Consider the following 18,451-nt stretch of genomic DNA (forward strand, 5'->3'; position numbering starts at 1 on the left):
CCTTCAAAATGTTTTGCTGGATAAGGATGTTATCAATACCATGCATGGCAAGAGGAACAAACCATCCAATTTTGGACTAAATCAAGCCAGACATGTCACTTCAAGGATCCCCAAGCTATGACTTGCCTACTTAGGGTACCGTTACACTTAGCGATGCACCAGCGATCCCGACAACGATATGGATCGCTGGTGCATCGCTAAGTGGTCGGTAGTGAGCTGCCACACAGGCAGATCTCACCAGCGACATAGCAGGGGTCGGGGGTCGCTACTTACCTGTCAGACGCGGCGATCCTGACGTCCTCCCGCCCGGGTCCATGCATCGCTCGTTGACGCCACAGGAAGCCCAGCAAGAAGCGCCCGACGAGAAATGATCCAGGACGTTCTCGCGTGACCAGCGATGAGCAGCGGGGGAGCCGGTCAGAGGTAAGTATCAGACATAGCGATATCGCTAGCAATATCACTATAGCGTCACAAAATCGGTGACGTTAAAGCGATATTGCTAGCAATATCGCTATGTGTAATGGGGCTTTAGGCCACATTAGAGCAATCACTGGAAAAGGACATCATTGTTGGAAGAATAGAAGGAACAAGAGGTAGGTCAGCATCCCGATGGTTTGATACTATTAAGATAACAGTGGAGAAGATCCTGAGGGACCTCTTTAGACTTGCACAAGATCAATCTTTCTACATCTATCATGTCACCATGGCTCAAGATCGAGCTGAAGGCCGTTAAGTAGTAATAAAATATCGATAAATAATATAATTATCAGATCCAATTTTAGAATTAGATGATCCTGTATAATCATTATGGCCATTTACAAATAGCTGTTAATGTTATAGGGCATTGTCAGATTAAAAGTAGTATTTGCTATCTGCAAACTCAGTCTTTTTTCTCCTAAATGAAAAGTGCGTAAAAAATGAATATACATGCAATAAACTGTGACTTTAAAGTTCCAGTCAAGTCAACAGGATAACCAATATATTAAAACAGGATAAATATCAATATACACAGGTCTTCAAGTTAAAGACCATAGGAACACAACTATCAGAAAAGTATTAGATCCCTTAATTCCAAATTAGTGAGGTCTTAACCGCTATCGATCTATCACAATCATCTTCCAGTAAAAAAATAACTTTATTCTTTCAATTTCAATAGTTTTAGAAAAACTTTTTAATTTTTTTTCAGACCCAGAGGAAACCTTTAGACATTGAGTGAAGGGACAATGTCATGAGCATATAAAACATTTGTGTGGTTTGTTGCCCTGTCTTTCTTTAAATGTATTTACATGTGGAAGTACAAACTGAATCGCTGATTTAAAAAATAGTACCCTTATTAACAGTTTCTAAAAAGTCTGTCTTTCTTAAAGCACCTGCACTAATTTCAACTGTTTCTTTGATTTGGAGATATAAAAAAGACACAAGAATGTAAATTAATTTCTAAGCCAATTTGCGCAATCTGCCTTGAGGCAGGATAAGATCATAAATAGGAAGGTGCAGTTTATACAATACGGTATAAACAATTATGCCTAATTGCATTTCATCATTTTGGAATCTTTTCTCTTTGCAAAACAACACCACTTTTGAGAAAATCACAAATATACAGGTGACCACACATTATGGTAGGTTGATAGTTAAACAGCCATTGATCATTCAGTCGTCTTGTAATCAATCATTATGTCGACACATTCTTACTTATTGCTGCACAATCAATCATTGTTACAATAAACTAGCGATCATTTTGATTGACTTTTTCTTATGAACTTTTTTATGAACTATAGAATTTTTTTAGGAATGTTAATTTTTAACAAAGTTGACCATAGACATTAGATGCCTGTTGGCCAAACTCTCATACTAGGAACAGCTATCTTTTTCGATCCCATTACAAGTGAGACTGAAGCATGAATGCAATCTCAGTAAGAATCTCAGTAAGAATATCCAATATCAACAGGTATGGCCAACACTGTAATGAATTTGGGGGCACCGGTCAAGAGGGGAAATGTTGATTGAATAGGTCCCATTTCTGGCTGTCGATTACTTAGTTCACCCAGAGATAAGCCACCAGCAAAGATGTCTGTTCACGGCCATCTCTTTGAGGAGCGCTCGGTAGAGAGAGCTCTTATGTATGGATGAAATGGCCAAATAGCATATTGGCTGATTAACCAGCCAAGACCATCTAATGTATATGGCCGTTTTAAATCCATTGGTTGCGGCTTATCTCTAAAACAGCAAAACAAGGAGGCATTTTGAATCCCAGCTGCCCAATTCTTACCTTCATCAACAACATCTAGAATCTGTATGTCATTGCATGGCAGAAGTACATGCCAAAATATGACCTTAATTTGGCCAAACACATAAGATTAGCATCAACCAGAAGGCATTCAATTAACATGCTATACGAAACTGGCAGATTAGAGAAATGTGGCAAAATTGCAAAGGATACACTGAAAATACATCCAATCTGTCAGATGACATTTGGGCAGACAGTAGTCTGCTATGGGCCGTTATGAACAATTCTACGCAGACGATAGACACACCGATGTGGACTTATTTGTGATCACAACACACCTCAATATGAAGTCAGAGAGGTACCAATTCCAACATCTTGTACATTTTGTCTGTGATGAGACAGCTGTGCCAGTTTATATCATTACAGACACACCCCAGAATGTGTGTAATATCCTGACTGGTACCACGGAAAACTGTACAGCTGGTGATTATTTTCATATAATATTTCAGCTGCCTTTTAAAACAATTGCTTTCATGTCTTAACAACCAAAAGGGCACGAATGTAAAATCTGTCAAAACACTTGGAAAATACATAACGTGATGGATGAGGTCAGAATCAATATTCTTAATAATCCTTCTCTATCTTCTATCTTTCTTCCTTTATGAAACAGGCTCATTTTATAAACATCAGGAAAGCCTAGTTAAAATAAAGATATTGATTACATAGATCCCATCTAAGATATACATTACATTGACGACGTCACACATTATTCCTTGAGAAAGTTTAGTATTATTATCTGCATTTTTCAGCCCATTCGATGGAAAAGTCATTGAATTTTTTGACATTTTGTATGTCCCGTTCACAAATATTAGAATTTAGGTGTCTCTACATCATATGCCTAATTTGGGTTATACACCTATTTTAATCAGTTATCGTGTACAGTTCTGAAGAGAAGTTAGAAACAAGTTCATTTTAGCCGTGGTCTTGGAGTGGTTCAAAAATAATTGGAGAACAGCAAGCAGGTGGATGCATGTACTGAGGATATATTAATGTCATTAATTAACTGGAATTAATGTACATTTGTTTTTTCTAAGCTTCTAAAATCCAATGGAAAATCTATAGGACAATCCTTTTATAATGTTTCATTTACAATAATGTTATCTTTGTTTTTTCCTATGGGTCAATTTAGGCAAAAGGGCCCAAGTGGAACTACTATTTCTTAACTCTCAATTTCTATGCCCTTTCACAACTCAAGTAATTATGTTACCTTCATTCTTAAATGTAACATACAGCAGTACAGTTTTTTTTTACTTTGTAGGTTAAATTTTCATAAGCAAAAATAAATCAGCATATCAAAATATTTTTAAAAACAATTTATACATATCCAGCAATGCTCCAAAAATGTTGAGAAAAAAGGGACATGTCATGGGCTTCCGAAATACTTGGAAAATTTCTTCAAGGTAATTATTACCGATAAGGAAAGAAAAATGGTGCACCAGTAAAATAAGGCACATTCCAAAAAAAAAATACAAATCAATGAAATAACAATAATTGTAGAAAATTTATATCTTTATTATAAATACCAAGTGTACATCCAGACAAATGTAAAAAAATATAAAAAGTACAAAAAGGTACATTTAGAAGAACATGGACTTACAAAATGTATTGAAGCAACGATAAATACTAATAAGGTAGTCTTACAAGGTCATAAAGAAATCATTAACAATAAAACATCAAAAACATGAGACTATGAAAACAATGTATAAAAAACATAGAGCATAAATAAGATCAAATAGACCAATTGATATGATATGGAACATATGAATGAGTAAGATAAGTAAAATGAAGAATTTCAAATTCAAGGCTCCATATGGCATAGAAGAGCCCATGCGGGATAGAAAATCCCCACGTGTATCACTAGTACCAATCAACTTCCTCAGGAGATAATGATTAATAGTGCAAATGTCCAGATTTCCATTAATAAAGTATTACTGGAAAAAAATGCAATGGATCAATCAAAATTCTCGTGTTGAATCGTCGAGGGAATGGATAATGTTAAACTCTGATCCGTGGTTTCAATAAGAAGTAAAATCGGTGTAATCAGTGACTCACTATGTAAACGTCTACTGCTGACTCCCACTGATGATGCCCTCAAAAACACATAAGAACCGCCCCAATATGCTCATGTGACAGATCACATGGGCCAAGCGCATGCGCAATAATGGAGTGCAGTGTCACAAAGGGAATCTCATAGCCACTGCCTCAATGTGCTCATATGATAGGTCAGATTGGTCCAATTACAAGCGTTTGTGTAAAAAGTGTGTCGCCTAACAGATAACATACAACGGTTATATGCGCATCATTTCAGTGTGTGCTACCATCTATATACTGGCACATGCACAGTAGAATATCACAGTTTATTTCATGTGCACTAGCATGATGACAATGGTATTAAAACAGTATGGATGAAAACAATACCAAGCGCATGCGCACAAAAAACTTTGCAATTTAAATGTACATGTGCTGAATATCAATTACATTGACAAATCAATGATTAAAAGAAGAAAAAAGCAAAACAAAATATACAATTTTAAATTTTGTTCAAACTTATATATAAAATGTTAATTGATAGATATAGAGAAATAATTGTCAAAACCGTGAAAATATAATGAAAATTTCCTCTTAAAATCAGTGTTCTCCAGGCAGTCTACTTTTATTGCCATGCACCCCAGTGCACAGAGTGGGAGTAGATATGGATGGAAGTGTCTTGTTGAACATAGGCATGGTTAGCCAAATAAAGCTTCTGTCATCATTCATCTCCCAGAAGATAGTTTTAAAAAGTCAGTAAGTATAAATTGACATAGAGGAAAATGTGCTTATAACAAGTCCTCCATTTGAAGAAGGTATAAATCCTCTATGATTACTTTTTCGTCTGATTTTTCAGGACTGGTACATTTATACACAAGAACAAAATTGTTGGTACCCTTCAGGTAAAGTAAGAGAAACCCACAATAGTCACTGAAATAAGTTGAAACTTAAAAAAGTAATTTTTAAATTAAATTTACTGAATATCAACTAATGAAAATAAGGCTTTGCTTTTGAATTGTGGTTCAACCAAAAAAGAAAAATAATGGAAGTTTCCTGGACAAAAATGATGATTCCCCTAGAAAAGATTGAAAATTATTTTACCATAGGGACATGTTAAACAAAGGTGTGTCTTGGAAACAGCATCTCAGGTGTCTACAAACTTGTAATCCCTCAGTCTGCCCATTTAAAGGGGGAAAAGTAGTCATTGTGCTGTTTGGTATCATGCTGTGAACAACATCTAATTTTTTTTCACCTATATATGAGATGTCCATGAGTTCCCAATAAACACTTTTTTATACATGTACTTCATTTGGATCTTGTATATCTAAAGTAGAGATGGCATAACAATGTGTCTTGGTTTCTTAAACTAATCAGATTCCAGTTTTTTTCGTTTTTAGAAAACTATGTCAAGTGTATAATAAATCTGGATCTAAATCTACAAATATTTAAGTTTCAATTTTCTATTTACTGTACTTAATTTTAAACTAATCTTCCAAATACAATTTTTAGGATTGTGATCCTCAACCCATAAATACATCAACAAGTTATGCACCAGCAACGAATCAGCACCCATGTATCATCCATAAAAAAGCTAAAATGTAGCAAAACACAATAAACAAAACATTAAAAAGAAGAATTCATACTGTGTTTATTTCCAAAAACTTATTTCATACCAACTTTTCTATTTAACAGAAAACTAAATTCAGTCATCTCACCATTATACTATTTTCCCTTTTTGGGTTTCCGATTTGCATTTTATAGAGAAAAATGCAAAAGGTATTAATCACCAGAAGCTGTTTTCATGTTTACCCTATTTCTGGCCAGTAATCTGAAAAACACATGGATTAGAGGCTAAATGCACAGATTACAATCAGTGAACTCTGTGTGTGAGAGAGAGCGACACATACACACAATAATGGGGAGTTGAGGATTAGCAGGGTCACATTCAGTTTGCAATGTCACCTTGTTTGGAATTGGGGTGGAGTGGGAGACTTCAAAACAGAATCCTTTTTTATTTTAAATACCAGCGGCAAACAGACAAGTATGGATTATAGGTATCAGCCAACCCAAAGTGATCTCAGAAGTGTGATCAGGATGTCTGTCCCTGGGTCATTGGAACTCACTAATACTTGCTCAAAGGCACAAGACCCAAAATCCTAATGCATACATTTCAGAGAGGCAATAATTCCTACTCCTACTGATGTGTGAAGGGCTTAGTAGGTCATGGGGAGTGCACCATACTGACCCCAATTGTGTGTCACTTTTACTTTGGGTTGGCAACAGTTGTCCCCCATCTTCATACAATAAAAAGTGTACAATTTTGCAAGGCCTTTATAAAATGTCCTATTGAATATTATTTCAGCTTTTATTAGGTTTCAGATTTTATGATGGAATTAATTGGACGGTTTGTGGGTTTGTTAGTAGGGTGAGACCACACGACGGCATGACTGGCTGTGCAATACAAACTCCACTCACCCATGGTGGCCAATTTTTGAGGCAGATTTGTGTAGCCAATACTTACTGTGGGTGAGCGGAGTTTCAGACACACAACAATCCGGACCTTATTGCCTCACACGTAACAATAAACCTTGCACATTTAATTTTCAAGGAATTTTCAGTTTTTAACATGCAAGATAGCACACCTGCATTTATGATATACCGGATGATCGGCAGCCAGAGTAGGCATAGAAGTATATCCAAAACGAAGAAAAGTTGCCATTCTGCCTTCTTTGGATCAATTTCTTATTATAAGTCCATGTGCAAAGTTAACATTACAAAAGGTATCCAAACACTCAGGCGTTTTGGAATTACATTCCAAGGTAGTGCTTGGATACCTATTTTAATGTTAACTTTGCTCATGGACTTATAATAAAAAGTTGATCCAAGAGAAATGGAGTGTCAACTTTTCCTTAATTTCAAAGATAAAAAATAGTATATAAGATCCCATGGTAGGTGATGAAAAGATCAGAACTTCTTTATTCTGCCAAAAAAATGCAAGATTAAGGAAGGTGAAGAGTTCTTAGACAGAGCAGAATTATCTCTTCATGTTACAGAAAGAGAAGAAATTCGAAGTGCACCTGAAGAAACAGAGGTATGGAAACATGTGACCCAGAGAAGCAGGAGGATCTGGAGGCAGTCAGCACCCATACTTCTCAGGAACCAGTACCAGACTCTCACGCAGGAAAACAATGAAGAAATACATCCGGATAAGACTTTGCCCACAAACAGCAACCTTGTACACCTTCAGAGTTCTCCTGGATGGAGAAAGAAAAATGTTGTGAAGAAGAAACGAAGAGTGGTGGTCATGGGGGATTCCCTGTTGAGAGGAACAGAGGCCGCTATCTGCAGACCGGATATAACTTCAAGAGAAATGTGCTGTCTTCCAGGTGCAAAAATTAAAGATGTGTCTGACAGGATATCAGGACTCTTCAGACCTACAGATGACTACCCATTCCTGCTACTACATGTGGGGACAAATGACACCGCAAGAAACGACCTGGAAACCATCTGCAGAGACTTTGAAAACTTAGGCAAGAAAGTGAAAGAATTGGAAGCGCAGGTGGTCTTCTCTTCCATCCTCCCAGTGGATGGCCATGGAACAAGGAGGTGGAATAAGATTCTGCAGGTGAACAACTGGCTACGTCGATGGTGCCGTCAGCAAGGATTTGGATTTCTGGATCACAGAGTGAATTACCTATACGATGGACTACTTGCTAGAGATGGGGTGCACCTTAAGAAGACTGGAAAACATGTATTTGGAAGTCGCCTTGCTACACTTGTAAGGAGCGCTTTAAACTAGAACAACATGGGAAGGGAAACAAAAGACCAGAAAAAGCCATACACCTGACAAATGATATTGAGAACTCTGCTATTACAAGTGGAAAGGAAGAACAAAGACAAAAGAATCTAATTAATAAAAATATTGGAGAAAGAGAAACCTATCACAAAGTAAAATGTTTCTATACTAATGCACAAAGCATGGGCAACAAACAAGGAGAATTGGAGCTACTAACACAGGAAAAGAAATATGATGTCATTGGAATCACTGTAACTTGGTGGGACAATACACATGATTGGAATACAAGACTAGAAGGATACAACTTATTTGCAAGAAACAGACTTGATAAACGAGGAGGAGGTGTCGCATTGCATGTTAGAAACGCGTATATCTGCACAGAGATTGAAGCTTCAGAGACTGGGAGTTCTGTGGAAACTGTTTGGGTAAGAATACAAGGACAGAACAATGGAAAGGACACCATTGTAGGCATTTACTACAGGCCGCCTGTGCAAGCTGAAGATATGGATGAACTCTTTATGCATCAAATGGCCAAGTTCTCCAAAAAATATGACATAGTTGTCATGGGAGATTTCAACTATCCAGACATTTGTTGGGAATCTCTCTCAGGCAAAACTAACAGGTCAAGGAAATTCTTATCCTCTCTTGCTGACAACTTTATCTTCCAAAAGGTAGGGGAGAAAACAAGGGGAACTGCTACCTTGGATCTAATCCTTATAAACAGGGAGGAAATGGTTGAGGAGGTAAAAGTGGCTGGGACCCTAGGAGGTAGCGACCATGCTATTTTAGAATTTTGGATAACTAGAGGAGGAAGACCTGTGAAGACTCAGACATCAAGGTTAGATTTCAGAAAGGCAGATTTTAAGGGGTTCAGAAAGAGAATTGGAGGGATCCAATGGCTGGATATCCTTATAGACAAAAATATCCAGGAAGGATGGGAAATCTTGAAAAATGAAATTCTCAAAGCACAATTGTTAACAATTCCGAAAAGAGGGAAGAATAGGAAGCATTTAAGGAAACCAGGATGGATGAACACAGAACTTAAGCACATGCTAAAAAGGAAGAAAAAAATGTTCATAAAATGGAAAGAGGGAGGCATATCTAAAGAAGAATATAATGCTGTCTGCAGAACCTGCAGGGCACAAATCAGATTATCTAAAGCTGACAATGAATTGAGGCTTGCAAGAGATGTCAAAAGCAATAATAAAGGATTTTGGGGATATGTCAAAAGTAAAAGAAAAGTCAAAGATGCTATAGGATTTTTACAGGATGAAAATGATGAAATGGTAAGACAGGATGTTGAGAAGGCCGAACTTTTAAATTCCTATTTTGCATCTGTTTTCTCTCAGAAAGGAAATGTAACATCAACTGTTCTTCACTGTTCTATTAAGGGAATAGAAAAATCCAGGATATCTATAAACAGAAAGATAGTGAGGAAACACTTAGCTAACCTAAATGAATTCAAGTCTCCAGGTCCAGATGAATTACACCCCAGAGTACTGAAGGAGATAGCAGAAGAGAACCCCTCTCCATAATCTTTGAAAATTCTTGGAGAACAGGAGAAGTCCCAGAGGACTGGAGAAGAGCAAATGTTGTTACTATCTTCAAAAAGGGGAAGAAGGTGGACCCAGGCAACTATAGGCCAGTGAGTCTGACTTCTATACCAGGAAAGATCTTTGAACAAATTATTAAACAACATGTATGTCAGTACCTGGATAAGAATGAAGTGATTAAACAGAGTCAGCATGGGTTTGTAACTAATAAGTCATGTCAGACTAACTTAATTTTCTTCTATGACGGAATCACTGATTGGGTGGATCAAGGAAATGCTGTAGATATAGTATATCTTGACTTCAGCAAAGCATTTGACAAAGTATCTCATACAATCCTTATTGAAAAAATGACTAAGTATGGTATGGACAAGGCAACTGTTAGGTGGATTCATAACTGGCTTAGTGATCGGACCCAAAGCGTGGTCGTAAATGGCTGCACATCCAGTTGGAAGAATGTCTCAAGTGGGGTACCACAGGGCTCTGTCCTGGGCCCTGTATTGTTCAACATCTTTATCAACGATTTAGATGAAGGAATTGAGGGTAAACTGATTAAATTTGCTGATGACACAAAGCTAGGAGGGATAGCTAATACTAGAGAAGAGAGAGAGAGGATTCAAAAAGATTTAAATAAACTGGAGCAGTGGGCAGCAACTAACAGAATGGTTTTTAACAGGGAAAAATGCAAAGTACTACATCTGGGCAATAAAAATGAAAAAAGCATATACAGAATGGGAGGAATAGGGCTAAGCAACAGCACATGTGAAAAAGACTTGGGTATACTAATAGATCACAGACTGAATATGAGTGAACAGTGTGATTCAGCAGCAAAAAAGGCAAATGCAATTCTAGGATGTATTAACAGAAGCATACAGTCTAGATAACATGAAGTCATTATTTCCCTCTACTCCTCTTTGGTCAGACCTCATCTGGAATATTGTGTCCAGTTTTGGGCCCCACATTTTAAAAAAGACATCAACAAACTGGAGCAAGTTCAGAAAAGAGCGACCAGAATGGTGACTGGTCTGCAAACCCTGTCTTATGAGGAAAGGTTGCAGGATTTGGGAATGTTTAGTTTGCAAAAGAGAAGACTGAGAGGAGACTTAATAGCTGTCTACAAATATCTAAAAGGCTGTCACATTGTAGAAGGATCATCTTTATTCTCATTTGCACAAGGAAAGACTAGAAGCAATGTGATGAAACTGAATGGGAGGAGACACAGATTAGATATTAGAAAAAACTTTTTGACAGTTAGAGTGATCAATGAGTGGAACAGGCTGCCACGAGAAGTGGTGAGTTCTCCTTCAATGGAAGTCTTCAAACAGAGGCTGGACAGACATCTGACTGGGATGATTTAGCGAATCCTGCTTTGAGCAGGGGGTTGGACCAGATGGCCCAGGAGGTCCCTTCCAACTCTACGATTCTATGATTCTATGATTCTAAGATTTCAATCTGTCACAGGTCGGGTTGAAACGTTCAATTTTCTATAGCAGAATAATGAAGTTCTGATTTTTTCATTACCTACTGTTGGGCGCCATTTACTATTCTTTTTCTACATGTTTGTGACGCTGAGTCATTTCTCACAGACAAGCGGTCAAGCGGTCCAAAGTCAAAAGCCAGGAGGTTATGTCATAAACATAGGGAAGAGACAAGTGTGTAGTCAGGTAATGGTCCGATGTCAAAATACCAGGAAAATAGCAGATCAAACTAAGGGTTTAAACAGATAAATATTCATAATGAGGTCCAAGGTCAGGCAGCGAAAGATCATCAAGAACACAAGGCACAGAGAGACAAACCACACTTAGTGGAATGTACACCTGGCGGAGGTCTGGAACTAACAGCCCAGATAAATAGCCAAGCAATAACTTGAGACACCAGGAGACAATCAGCACTTCCCAGTCTCAGATTGAACGGCCGAGTTGTCAATCAAAACATCAACAGCTCAGCACGCCCCTGCACCAGACTAGACAATGAGCTGTCAATCAAAGTACTGAGAGCTTCAGCATGCCTCTGTACCAGATTGAATGTCTGGGTCTTCAGTAACTTAATACTAGACACACTGAAGGGTGGAATTGTGACAGTGTTATTCCCACCCAAGTGGGAATAACACTGTCACTCCTTGGAATTTTTTGACAGGGTGTTCACATACCACTGTACCACATGTAAAAGTTTGAGCACCCCTGGTCAAATTATTGTTAATGTGAACAGTTAAACAAGTTGAAGAAGAAATGATCTCTAAAAGGCCTAAAGTTAAAGCTGACACATTTCATTTTTATTTTAGGCAGACAAAAATATGCATTTATGTTCATGTATTACATTTTAAAAACTACAAAAATGAAGATGGGAAGATGCAAAGGTTTGGTCACGCTTGGAGATTTGTGTGCTCAGATAACTTTGACCAAGGTTTCAGACCTTAATTATCTTGTTCACTATCATTGTAAGGAAAGGCCAGGTGATGCAAATTTCCCAGTTTTATAAAAACGCAGACTCCTCTAACCTTGTTCCAAAAAAACAGCAGCCATAATTCAAAGCAGCTAACACTCTTAAAATGAAAATGGTGGCGGCCCACAAAGCAGGAGAAGGCTATAATAAAATAGCAAAACATTTTCAAGTTGCCCTTTCCTCAGTTTGAAATGTAATTTAGAAATTACAGCTTACAGGAATAGTGAAGGTCAAGATAAGGTCTGGAAGACCAAGCAAAATTTCAGTGAGAGCTGCTCTTAAGATTAATAGAGAGGCAATTGTGGTAAATTGTTTTTGAAGTATGCAAAATAACATCTAAACAAGTTTGATGCATTTTGGAAACAAGTTCTGTGGACCAATAGGGTTAAAATAGAACTCTTTGGGCACAATGATCAAAGGTATGTGTGAAGAAGAAAGGGCACAGAATTGCAGGAAAATAATATTTTGCCAATCATTATGTATGGGGGTGTATGAATTATGCTCTGCCGTTGTGTTGCAGCCAATGGCATGAGGAACGCTTCACATGTAGAGGGAAAAATGGATACAATAACATTTCAACAAATTATTCATGCAAACATCACACCATCTGTAAAAAAGCTGAAATTGATAAGAGGATGGCTTCTACAAATGGATAATGATTAATGATCCTAAACACAAGTCAGAATCCACAATACACTACCTCAAAATGCGCAAGCTGAAGTTTTACAATGGCCCTCACAGTCCCTGACTTGAACATCATTGAATATCTGCGAATAGACTTCAAAATAGCAGTGCATGCAAGATGACCCATGAAACTCACAGAACTGGAAGAATTTTCCAAGAAAGAATGGATAAAAATCCCTCAAGCAAGAATTGAAAGACTCGTGTCTGGCTAGAAATAGCGTTTACAAGCTGTGATACTTTCAAAAGGGGGTGCTACTAGATTTTTAACCATTCATGTTTGCCTTCATTGTGTAATGAACTTTGACATTGCCATGTGCCCTGTTTGACAGATTTTTTTTTTTTAAAGACCGCGTATAAGAAAACTAGTTCTGACAGTTGCCATAGGTTTTGTCCTGATGAAGAGGTTCTGTGCTGACTTCGAAACGCCGCTGACCTTAAAAACCTGTTCAATAAAGTTTTCAAAGAATATCGACTGGCCATCAATTTTCATCAGCGGAGCATCAAGTGACCCTTCACCTGGATTCCATGCTACTCAGTCCTTATAGATCCGTGTCTTGCAGCAACTGATCTATAAGCTACATACGTTGTTTAGGTGCAACTCTACCAGGTGAGCAAATTCACTTTCCTTGCACCACATTTGTTACCAGTTAAGACCCTATTGTGCTTTTTCTGTTCCTAGTCTTCACACCCTTATCAACAGTATATGACACATTTGAAATAATGTTTAGTGAAACCAAAATATACTGCTCAAAAAAATAAATGGAACACTATAAAATAGGATGTGGCATGTTAGTGTTCCCTTTATTTTTTTGAGCAGTATATTTTTACATTACTTGTAGTCAGAAATTCAAAAATGAAGAAAATCCATTCATAAACTTGTTCAGGAGATTTGAGTGTTGTTTTTTAGACTATTAGTATTAGTATACCGTCACATATAGGTCATCCTAAAATCCAAACACCAATCATTTGTTACCCACTGGCTGGTCTCCAAATCACTCTGCTTTCCATGCAGCTAATCACTACAACACTTGTCGTTACTTAACCCCTTTCCGACGTTGGACGTAATAGTATGCCCACTTTGGAATCCCTCCCTTTGATGTGGGCTCCGGCGCTGAGCCCACATCTTTCCCGAAACATGTCAGCTGTTTTAAACCAGCCATTTTCTTCCAGGAAGAAGACGCCAAGGGCCGGGGGACAGAGTCGGAGGGTTCAATGATGGTGGCGGTACCGGGGGGGGCTCAGGGGACCCCATATTTATCTCCTCTGGTATGCTAGATCATATCAGAGGAAAGATAAATGAATGGGAAATCTGACCTTTTTTTGCGATGGCCGTTATTCGGTGACTCACAAGACTGGGGATGATAAAAACGGACTCGAATCATGTTCTCTGGGCCCAGGAGATTTTCCGGCAATAGGGGGCGCTATAACCTTATTTCTTAGCGCAGTTAAAAGGCAGTGCTGATAAATAGGTACCCTTAACTGCCGCCATTAAAAGATGTATCGGCGGTCATTAAGGGGTTAAAATTTACTTTATTTATTTTGTTCGTGGGAAAACCCCTTTAACTGTCAACATCTCTATACACATCTACACCATATAAAAATATTTAAATGAATAACTAGGTCTAATGAAACCAAAAGAAAATTTGTCACCAAATGATTGCCATCTAATCTGTTTCCAGTGATGTGTTACTTACTGGACTAATTACTGTAGTTTTGATTAAAAAAAAATCATTACTTTCTCAGCAGGAGATTATCAGTACAGGTCTCTGTATAATTTGCTTTCATCATTCATAGAATGGTAGAGTTGGAAGGGACCTCCAGGGTCATCATGTCCAACCCCCTGCTCAAAGCAGGATTCACTAAACCATCTCACACAGATATCTGTCCACTCTCTGTTTGAAAACTTCCATTGAAGGAGAACTCACCACCTCTCTTGGCAGCCTGTTCCACTCATTGATCACCCTCACTGTCATAAAGTTTTTTTCTAATATCTGATCTGTATCTTCTCCCTTTCAGTTTCATCCCACTGCTTCTCATGCTTCCATGTGCAAATGAGAATAATGATGATCCCTCTATACTGTGACAGCCCTTCAGATATATTTTGCAGACAAAATTTTCAATTTTCTTTCCCAGATGTAGAATCTTGCATTTCTCCCTGTTAAACACCATTCTATTAGCCGCTGCCCATCGTTCAAGCTTATCTATATCCTTCTGAATCCTTTCTCTGTCTTCTCTAGTGTTTGCTATCCCTCCTAGGTTGGCATCGTCTGCATATTTGATTAGTTTATCTTCAGTTCCCTTATCTAGATCATTTATAAAAAATTTTGAACAACACTGGAGCCAGCACAGAGTCTTGTGGTACCCCACTGATTGACAGCTTTCTGCCTATGCACAGTGTACGGAGAAAGCTGCCTATTAGTTGGGTGGACAGGGTTACAAACAGCTCAGCATACAGAGACCTGCTAGATCTGCAACAGAAAAAAACAGGGATTTTATCAAAAGTGCACCAAGCAGCCCCGTAAGTGACACATTGATGGAATCGGGATCTCTGTCCCTACATTATGCTGCTCTCAGATGGGGTAGAAAAAGCCTGCTGACAGATTTCCTTTAAATACACATTAAGAGATTTTAAATTTTAAATCTCAGGAAGGAAATCAGAATCTTATCTATATACAGTAGCTGTCGGCCATGATCATTCGTCCAAAAGTTACGAGTATCTCTCCAGCTCACCAATAATAGTCAAGCAGGAGCAGGAAATGTTTGGCGGGGAATAGAGCTGGAGTGAAATAGGCTTAATGCTGGTTTCACATTCGCGCATTTTACATGCAGCGCACGGTGCCGCTAAGCCCCGCCACCTGCCCGCCCCATACGGTCATCGCTTCCTACTATCGCACATGGACGCTTGCAATCTGTGCACCCTATCTTTAGCATAGGGTGCGCAGACCGTGCGCTGGCCGTGCGCTAGTAGGATTTTGGCGTGCGCTGCGCACTTTTGAAGGTGCGCCGGTGTGCGCTGAGCGCACCCTGTTGCATTTTGGCGCCCTCAGCGCACCTTCAGAAGTGTGCAGCGCATGCCAAAATCCTAATAGCGCACGGCCAGCGCACGGTCTGCGTACCCTATGCTAAAGATAGGGTGCGTAGATCGCATGCAGTTGTGTGCGATAGTAGGAAGCGATGACCGGATGGGGCGGGCAGGGAGCGGGCAGGGGGCAGGGCTTAGCGCCGCCGTGCGCTGCCTGTAAAATGCGCGAATGTGAAACCAGCCTAAGATCTACAAATAGCTCTTCAGAATCATATGCATATCAGTTCAAATGCTGATTTCTCAGAACTGCAGGAATGTACTGGCCAGTTAAAGGTTTTGCTGGACTTCTCTTTGAAAGAGTTTCATGAGCATATAAATAGTTTGGGGATGGGAGAGAGGGTTGGTGAAATCCTGTTGACAGATTCCTTTTAAAAGCTAAAATTAAAGAAAACTGGTGCTATGTTCAACTGGATTATGAATGAAGACGAAGTTAGAATTATTTTTTAGAGTTACTAGTAACATTTTTAACCCTAAACCACAAGCAAGGGTGATTTGTTTTGATATAGGCAATAGTGAAGGAATCACAAGATACCAAAACTGAATATTTTATGAAACTATCCAAAGTGTCCGATTTTCTACATTACCTATTCAACATTAAGTTAAAAAATATGAACAAAAAATCAGTACAGAATGTGCTGGATGGTATTGATTTCCCATTGGCCCTTGTAAGCATGAGCATGTAGGACAAAAAAGTATTATGATGACTTTTCATCCAATAAATATCCCAAAGTTTACCTGGATAATAACATAAAATCTAAGATTGAGTTGAGAAAATATGATATGGCCATGCCAGGTGGGAACTATGGTGGATGGAAAAAATCAGTCACCTAGGTTCTTTTTAACAGATGGTTCTGTAGTATTTCTCCAGAAGATTTGATGTAAGCATATGCTTTAGATTATTTGAGTATAAACCATCATCAAGTAAAAAGAAAAAACACATTTGGTAGACTGTGCTCTACCCACGACTTCTTTGTGTATACGTTTTGTATCGGACACAGTGATGGCCTTACTCAATTGGATGCCATTTTTTTGGTCGTGCCATGACATATCTTGTTTTTTTTTATGTGTTCTCAAAGAGAACTTCTCCTTCAAAACATACCTGGTTTTAACAGTGGCAAGCAGAAACAGCTATACTGTGTACGTATGGCCAAAGCCCAAATCAACTGATAATTACCAGACCAGTTCTATTTTAAATGTACTTAAAATGATCTGAGAAGGAACAGACCAGAGCTATTTCAAAATCCAATTGCTCAAATTGTTTGCTGATTGCGCTTCATACTGGTGCTTCCCCAGTTCATGTAAAGTTTAGATTTTAAAATAGAAGTTTATCAAATTTTTCTAAGTGTCAAATATCATAGATGCATACAAGTACCAACATAAAAGGTCCTGCCCATAACTCACCTCAATCTCTAAAACCTATACCATATAAATCGAAAAGAGAGAAACAAAGCAGGGACCTCATTTTAATATCAATTCGCAAGATTAGAAGTAGTCGTATAAAATTAAAATAAATAAAAGGAATAGCACTAGTTAAATAAAAAATAGTACTAAAAAATAGTATAAAAAACGCATTATAGGTTATTAAAAAATGGTACAAAGTTTATTTTGTTAGTCTAACCACCATGTGTAAATAGCTACACTATATGTCAAATAAAGGCAAATTAATGGGTGAAAAAACTTGTCTGAAACTTATTTTTTAATATTATATTATTTGTAACCATAATAAAATTGACATTGATTACTGTTATAAGTCCTCACCATTTGCACTATCATGTAAAATACTGTTCTCTATCGACAATTATTGCATTAGCACCTTTTTTTGTATAGTTTTTTTGTGTCTTTGTTTTTCATTTGAGCTTTAGTCTTCTTTTAAATTGCGCCATTTTTAATGTCTATTTCATATATGTTCGCCAGTTTTTTTTTTTTATGCTTCCAATTGTGGGAGAGATTTGGAATTTTGAGATGTTTTTGGTTGATTCATTAATTGAAACTTTTTAAAAAATTGCAAGATATTTGTGCAAATCTATTCTAGTTCTCTGTGGACTAATTTTATGTATATTTGAATTTCCTCCTTCCACCCAGTATATTTTGGAATATTTTAGTAGAACATTAGACTTTTTGCTCTAAAAATGAGGAAAAAAGGTAAAAGTATGGAACAGGAAGAACATTTTTGATTTTGTGCAAAATTCATGAACCATATGTGAAGCTTTGAAGAAGTCGGTTAATCACTTTACCCCCAAGGGTGGTTCGCACATTAATGACCGGGCCAATTTTTACAATTCTGATCACTGTCCCTTTATGAGGTAGTAACTCTGGAACACTTCCATGGATCCCGGTGATTCTGACACTCTTTTCTCATGACATATTGTTCTTCATGTTAGTGGTAAAATTTAATTGATATAACTTGCGTTTATTTGTGAAAAAAACAGAAATTTGGCGAAAATGTTGCAGTTTTCCAACTTTCAATTTTTATGTACTTAAATCACAGAGATATGGCACCCAAAAAACTTCAAGTCCAATTTTTTTTGTTTTACCAAGGGTAACAGGAGAAATTGCTTTGCAAAAGTTATTGTGCAATTCGT

This window comes from Dendrobates tinctorius, unplaced genomic scaffold (genome assembly GCF_039654945.1).
Source record: "Dendrobates tinctorius isolate UK_male_01 unplaced genomic scaffold, ASM3965494v1 ptg000230l, whole genome shotgun sequence".
In the NCBI taxonomy this organism is placed as follows: Eukaryota; Metazoa; Chordata; class Amphibia; order Anura; family Dendrobatidae; genus Dendrobates; species Dendrobates tinctorius.